Source organism: Melitaea cinxia, chromosome 19 (genome assembly GCF_905220565.1).
Source record: "Melitaea cinxia chromosome 19, ilMelCinx1.1, whole genome shotgun sequence".
Classification (NCBI taxonomy): domain Eukaryota; kingdom Metazoa; phylum Arthropoda; class Insecta; order Lepidoptera; family Nymphalidae; genus Melitaea; species Melitaea cinxia.
In genome coordinates, this window is record NC_059412.1 from 10,244,299 (window position 1) to 10,252,678 (window position 8,380).

Sequence of the window (8,380 nt, forward strand, 5' to 3'; positions counted from 1 at the left end):
ATAGTGCTTAGCGTAGGCATAGCTCACATTAAAGAACCTTGCGAGGTGACCTTGATTCATACAAGTTCTCAAATTTTTGTTTTTTCCAATGTCAAACTACTCATCTAATTAATAATTTGTTATTGTTTCGTTGCATTCACAAAATGTTTGAAAGTAATTTCATTTAGAAATACTAACAGGATTAGAAATGCGGCAACATACCTATATCCTCAGTTACAGTACATTTTTAATACTTTGGGAATTGCAGCCTTTAGTTTAATATAATAGTTAATTACTTAATGACAAGGGATTCGATAATATAAAAGGGTGTTTGTAGTCTCTGATATCTTATTACTTATCTTAAGTTATTTTAACTTATAAACAAAATGTTATAAATATTGCAACTTATTATAGGTATCTTTACAATTGGTAACAAATTTACACACACAGTAAGTACAATATTTACGCTTGATATACAAAGTTAAATTAAACGTTTATTTAAAGTATGACTAAAACTAAACATGCAAAATTTGTTTTCTTCTTACCCAACTGTGTAAATAAAGTGTATAACACGCTATATCTATGCTTCATGGTTGTTCTAAGGAATGTATTATCTTTAAGTCTATTTCAGTTTCATATGTAAGCGTTATTCGCGTAAAATTTTAATTACCAACATAATTAGTTTGTTTCGGTTTTTAGTTTAAATAGAAAACTCATTGTGATAAAACGATAAATATCAACAGAACTTCACAAAATAAAAATAAAATAACTAACGGTCACTATTAACACATGATTCTACGGGACTAGATTAAAATTGTTAATAAAAATAAAATTGTTAGTAAAAATTAAGTAACGGCCCCTTATGAAGTTATAGTTAAGTAGTGGTTAGTAATATGACATACAAAATTAAGATTTATAACCCTTAGCAGACTACAAATTTGTGTGCCTTCTTATCTACTGATTTACAATGAATCTAAACTGACATTTATAATTGTTTATTTAGTAACGGACAAGCTGTCTCCAGAATTATGTATATGTAATAATATGGACAAAACTTTACCAGCAATTCAGTTTAAAGGTTGTCCATGTAAATTAAACGTTTGAGGCGTTTAGCGAAACATTGACCCAATTTGTAACAATTTTAATTTCCTGTCAGAATGGTCAATTCACACGTTTTTTTAAGTACCTACAATATGAAATTACGTAAAAATTATATATCACAATTCATCTAAGCCAGTACTTTTTGTATTTCTAAGATGTTACAAAATATGCATGCGTCTGTATTTTGGTCTAATGATAAAATATCTAAAAATACACTTGTGCATATATGAAAAAGTGCATATATAAAAATACAATTGTATATAAATGAAACTAAATTAATATTATTAACACAGTTCGTAATCTGCTAAGTGATATGATAACGAATTAACGATAAAACAACATCAAACAAAAAAAAAAACTATGATATGAAGACTAACTAAAAAATTTTACGCACGTATATCCTCTAAACAAAACACTATATAATGGTAGGTATGAAATACTAAAATAAACAACTTACAAAAACGTATCTTTAAATTAACGGTAAATCATTTTAAGACTTTAAGTACAATTTAAATATGAAACATTTGGTTTTTAAATCTTTGTATTTAAAGCTAAAAAAGTAAAGCATAGTTATGTTGACTAAATTTTCACAATGAAGATATAGGCATACCCTATATATTTAATATTACAAAAATTATCGTTACATTAAAATTCAGAATTAAGCCTTATTTTTTATTAGTTCCCTAGCCTCTTTAAATAAAATCTCTTTTGAACAAAAATTATGGCTACATTTACAGTTCTCAAAAACATAAATTTGGTTTAATAAACGGAATCAAAATTTCTCGATAGTTTCAAGAATGCATCGGCTCTTGATGGCTTACAATTAGATTAGTTAAAATTCTAAAAATTTGGCAGTGAGTTTAAATTTATCGTATAATAGAGACAAACTATCACGTTTTACACCTTTCTTTGTAATTCGGATGCCACCAACTTCTTATATTCTTGTAAACACTGTGACTTTCGAACATTTCTTTGTTGTGAAGAGCTTCACAGACAGCGCAGACGTTGTCTCTTTCGGACGGATCATGATAACTGTAAGAAGATATCCATCGGAATAGTCTACTGTACATACTACTGTGTGTCATGAAGTTGGCTATAACACTTGCCAAATCTGAAGGTGCTATTTCGCGCGCATTAATATATGATCCAGGTGGAAGAAACCTGTAAAATAAACTGCGTTTATTAAGAAACCCCACTTAGACTTCAACGTTCTGGTTTTTTTTTTTTTTTGTTTAGGCAATAAGAATTTGCATTTTTAATACAGTATACTTCTTCATCATATTTCACCACAATTAATGTAATAGTTTCCTGTTGTATTTCAACGTTCATATTGAACACAAAATATCAAACCGGTCAAATATAAATAAAATTTCTTACCTGGAATAATTAGCACCACCAAAAACGATGGGTACTGAATAATGTTGCAACGGTGTTAACAGCTTCTCCGTAACATAATCTTCTCCAAATGAATTTTCGAAAGAAAGATAGAAAAAGTAGTCATTTTCTAAAGCAGCATCACAACTATTCTTCTTATGTTTTGGACATTTAAGAGGTCCACATGCTCCATATATGTCTAATGTCAAGCCAAGTTTTTGTAACGCTTTTTGCAATTCGTTGGCATATTCGCTTCTACCACTTCTACTTTTACAATGTGACACAAACCAAGCAACCGCCTTAGACTTGTTTTGTATCTTTGTTTCTAAAGTATCATCATCCATAGTGTTATTAACTTCCCATTTCATTTCTCTCTTGGGCCCAACTACCTCTCCATTAGAATTTCTTATTTGAATATAAGGATAAGGTATATCTGAATCTAACCGATATGTCGAAGTCCAATTGAAAAAATTATCAAAAATATCACTGCAAATCGGATAATTATCAGCTGATTCCATATTAAAGTATATATATTTTTGATGTCTTGAACGGTTTGCTGGTAACTGCGATTTAGTCATCGAGCCAATGTTTCGTCCATTAAAAGCTATTGCGTCGAACTTAGTAGTATTACCATCAAAGAAATTCCTATTACTTGTGACATAACAATTGATATTTGAACAATTTTGATCTATAAATGCTCTCTGACCTTTTCCAAAATAGTAAAACGGTGCATAGTCAGATGGCGTCCATAGTAGTATGTATTTAATATTCTTATGCAATCTTTCCACTTTTCTGTATACTTCTGCGTACCTATGATCGCGTGCAGCATTTTCTAGAGCCTCGTTTATCACAATTTCAGTTTCTATTATTACATTGTCCCTTTCTAATATTTGTATCCAAATAACTGATATCATTAAACTTGTACATACTACGATAAGAAACAATCGTAACGAGATCATTTGTTTCAGAAGCGTCAGGAAGGGTAAGCGCCGTGATACAACTGCAAACATCTTTGTCGCGGCATATTCGAATTACTTCTTAAATTTTCGCTTGCAACGGGTTCTTGTAGAACAATTTTGAAAAAAAGACGAAATTTCGCAATTCCACCTGAAACAAACAATGTATGTTACTTTGGAAGCTATTATTTTTATTATTATGTTCCGTACAATTAACGTTTAATAATTAACAAAGCAGTAAAAAATAACTAACATAATTTACTTTGAAAATATAGCGTAACTCTTTGCAACAAAATTCAAGGGTTCGGAACAAAACTCAAGGAACATGAGATCATCACTTGTTAAGTATAATACAAATATAATACAGGTAAGGTCTAATCGTGTCACTCATTTTTATACTTTGAGTGACTAAAAATGCTATTATTAACCAACTCAAAAAGTAGACGATTAATCATAACTATTTAATGGGTGTACTAATTTTAATGATTAACTATTTACAGGGTGTACTGATTGGCAATTCTTTTTTTAATCGAAAGCCGGTGCTTGTAATCTATCTTCTACATATTAATACATGAAGCAAAAACTTTGTACCACTTCTTACGAAAATCACGCGGACGGAGAAGTATGAAATTTCACATACTTATATATTATATACTTTATTGCACTAAAAATAATGTACAGAAAAATTATACATAAAGTTTATGGCAAAGGTGGACTTATCTCTAGAAGAGATCTCTTCCAGTCAACCAATGGTCATGAGAGAGAGTGTCATATAGTGGGGAACACAGTGCAAGAAATAATAACGTAATAGCTAAAGAACTGTAATATATTACATACTTACAGGTATTCACTTCACTGCTGGACATAGGCCTTCACAAGTTTGCGCCAAAAATGGCGCGAACTCATTCGTTTTACCCATAGCCACCACGCTGAGCAGGCGGGTTGGTGACCGCAGGGCACGAAGTCGCACCGAAGACGCTACTGCCCGTCTTCGGGCTAGGTATTTTAAAGCCAGCAGTTGGATGATTATCCCGCCATCGGTCGGTTTTCTAAGTTTCAAGATGGTAGTGAAACTGTGTTATCCCTTAGTCGCCTCTTACGACACCCACAAGAAGAGAGGGTGTGGCTCTATTCTTTACTGCCGTAGCCACACAGCAGATAATTTTACATAAAACATATTATATCACTAAAAAAAAAACATTACACTACTTTAGGGACTCTGATGTGTTGAAATAAAAGTCTTGATCAGAAGGTGTCGATCGAATGAATTTATTAAACAAAAATAGTAATATTTATACAAAAGTATTTACAATAAAAAATCTCATAAACCAATAATATAATCCGTTTTATTACCAATCAGAAAATGTTTATTACTTGTGCTCTGCGTCTTTTTCTCGCACGTGGCTGTCCCTTTTTCCGCGCGTGCCGCAACTCGTGCGCATCGTAAGTGCTGTAGCGTAGAGCGATAATATATACGACATAATTATGTACGTTCCCGCGGCTCGTCCATTCCGGCGACGTTCTAAGCCGACGTGCGAGTGCGATCTCGCTAGAAGACGCTCTTAGTACGAACGTCGTCCCCCCCGTGCCCTCTAAAAAGGCCCACATCTTCCTTCGCGGCCGGTGTCGATAATACCCGGCTCCTCTCAGCGGTGACGCTGTAAAGGCCGGTAGGGCCAACAGTAACAGTCATTTAAAAAAAAAACACGGCTCGCTCTTTTCGGCGGCGATCGGCGCGGTGAACGGACGTCTGGCGAATGCTTCACTCGGCGGCGGCGTGACTACACATTGCGAAAAAACACGCGAAGAACACGTGCAAGTTGGCTTGAAGACTTCTGTGAAGTTCTGTGCATGTGATTGCTGGGGCATTCGCTTTTTGCATGGCGTGCTATGATAATTCTACTTACAAACAGTTCTTTCCAGAGCTAAAGACGTCTTGTTTCTCGAATATAAAACAGTTTTTTTCAGAGCTTACAATCTTGTTTCACGAACATTAAAACAGCTCTTTTCACAGTTATGTACTTACTGTTTCACAAACGCTTCTCGTTTCTTGGTAATGGTAATGGTTTGAGTTTATGACGGTAAAGTGGTATTTCGAAGGTAAAGGTAACGGTAAAGTTAAGTGGTTAAAAGGTAAAGGTATCAGGTAAGTAGTAGATAATATTGTGTACTGTTTCACGAACGCTTCTCGTTTCTTGGTAACGGTAATGGTTTGAGTTTATAACGGTAAAGTGGTATTTCGAAGATAAAGTTAGGTGGTTAGAAGGTAAAGGTATCAGGTAAGTAGTAATACTGTGGTAGCCTCATTGAGTTACTACTCTAGTATGTGATAGGTAGCCACACTACCATGTATTTAACACACACGCATATATACTCTTTTTTAACCGACTTCCAAAAAAGGAGGAGGTTCTCAATTCGACTGTATTTTTTTTTTATGTATGTTACATCAGAACTTTTGACTGGGTGGAGCGATTTCGACAAACTTTCTTTTAATCGAAAGATGGTGTGCCAATTGGTCCCATTTAAATTTATTTGAGATCTAACAACTACTTTTCAAGCTATATCTAATAATGCGTTTTTACTTGACGCTGTTTTCGTCGACCTACGTTGTATTATACCACATAACTTTCTACTGGATATACCGATTTTGATAATTCTTTTTTTCTTGGAAAGAAAATATCCCAAGTTTAGTACCATGATAAGGAAACCAGGATCTGATGATGGGATCCCAGAGAAATCGAGGGAACTTCTTGAAAATCCGCAATAACTTTTTACTGGGTGTACCGATTTTAATAATTTTTAATTTAATCGAAAGCTGGTGTTTATCACGTGGTCACATAAATTTTATTGAGATCTGATAACTAATTTTTGAGTAATCTTTGATAACGCGCAGTTACTTGACTATTTTTTCGTCGATCTACGTTGTACTACTCGTCGATGTAATTGAAGTCGGTTTTTTTTTCGTTTGCGAGCAAACACAATTATTTAATGTTCGAACTTGTAACTTAAATTAATTATGGTCGAAATTCGACCACTGGGTGACCAGTAATATCCATTAAATGGTCCATTAAAAGGTCGAGATCTGTTGGGTACTTGAGTCATCTTTAATAATGCGTATTTCGTTTATTATTTTTTCGAGTAGTTACGTTGTATTGGTGTTAATTATATAAATATTCATATTTAGTACAGATATTGATTGTATTGCTAATGCTATTAGAGGCATTAAAAATATAAAGAATTTAATTAGCAGAATAAGACTAGATCAAACTAGATTACTATGATTTGACTTGACGATATGACAATTTTATTTTTATAATAATTTAAGTACATTAAAATTATATTTGAAGGTTTTTTTTTCAACTCTCCTATTTCGGTGGGTATTAAGTACAATATGTAAAATTGTGATTTCGTTAGATAGCCGACATACGCCGAGGTAGAGATTAAACTAATTTAATCACAAGAATTTCATACAATTCTTGCGATTAAATTAGTTTAATCACTACTTAAATTTTAATTTCTTTTCGTGCAACTCGGCGTTAGAATGATAACAGACTTTATAACATCACATTACGTCTTGTGTTGATGTTTTCTAAATCGTATATCATCTATATCACAAAAAACAGTAAGTAAAGAAAAAGGAAGGTAAAAGTAATGTTTTAAATGATATCTAAATATTTCTTCTTCTTCTTCTTCTATTTCATATAATAAAATGGTAGGAAAGTCAAAACTGTACATTGAATATTTTTTTTAAAGAATACTTGGGGTATAATCTACAATCGATACCGAAGCCAAAAATATAGTTTTTAGAATTTTTGACTATTTGTCTGTATGTATGTCCGGGATAAACTCAAAGGGTATTGCATGGATTTACTTCAAATTTGGCACGAATATTATTAAGAAGTCGGGTCAACATATAGGCTACATATTATCACGCTATCATTTACGGGGAACGAGTAGTGAACCTTTATTTCTTCAACGCATTCTGTAACAACGTGTAATCTAACGACGCATATTTGAATGTTGTTGTTATTATGTTTATAACCATGGTATAAGCTAGCTTCACACTAAAAATTTCGCAATATAAGTAACTTAAGCCGGAAAACATAATTAAATGAATATAAATAGTATCAAGACAATTTTAAAGCAGCGCCATCTATGAGATTTCAAAAACATCATCATTCCTTTTTTGGATATAAATAATTTAAATTTGATCATGTTGGCGAGGTTAATAGTTGTTTTTAATATGCAATAAGGAGTAACTTAGGCTACTTTTAATTTACAAATTTATTTATTTTATAACTCAGTGAACTGAACAATAACTTTTTTGTTAAATTGGTTCCACGCGAACGAAGTCGCGGCACACCTAGTAATAATATAAAAACTCAGTACAAACCACCGATATCGTCGATAAACAGATTTTGTCCCGCGATAAATTGACTTTCAAAACAATTAATGGATTATTCATTTGTATGCACGAAATGTAGTTTTTAAAATGTTACGTACCTATGTACATTTACAGTGATGAAGTGATGAAAGATGTTTAAAAAATAATCCCTGAAAGGGGTAAAATCGAATGAATCTTTGTTTGGACATGTTCTGTTTATTATTGAAATTATTTAAAATTTAGTACAACAAAAAATGCACGATTTTTTATGAGATAGCATCAAAAATATATACGAACGAAGTCGAGAGCAAAGGACAGTGGTACATTTAGAAATTAAAGAAATAATAAGTAAACAGCTGGTCACTATTCAATAATTTAACTGAAAGAGTCACGCATGATGCACGCTATATTCCATTCGTGTCTTAGGAAAATATTTTTATAATTCATGTTTTATAAATATAAAATATTAACATTGTTTTTTCATGATAATGAGTACATACATTATTTATTATACTGCGTGGTTCAATAAAAGAAACATAATTACAAAAAGAACGTTTTTATGTAACTTGTACCAATAATATCATTT

General features: G+C 32.3%; 1 pseudogene; it reads right to left on the reverse strand.

Annotated features, from left to right (window-relative positions):
- Nucleotides 1-241: 241 nt before the first annotated feature.
- Nucleotides 242-3,478, reverse strand: LOC123662860 (annotated as a pseudogene).
- Between the last annotated feature and the right edge of the window lie 4,902 nt (nt 3,479-8,380).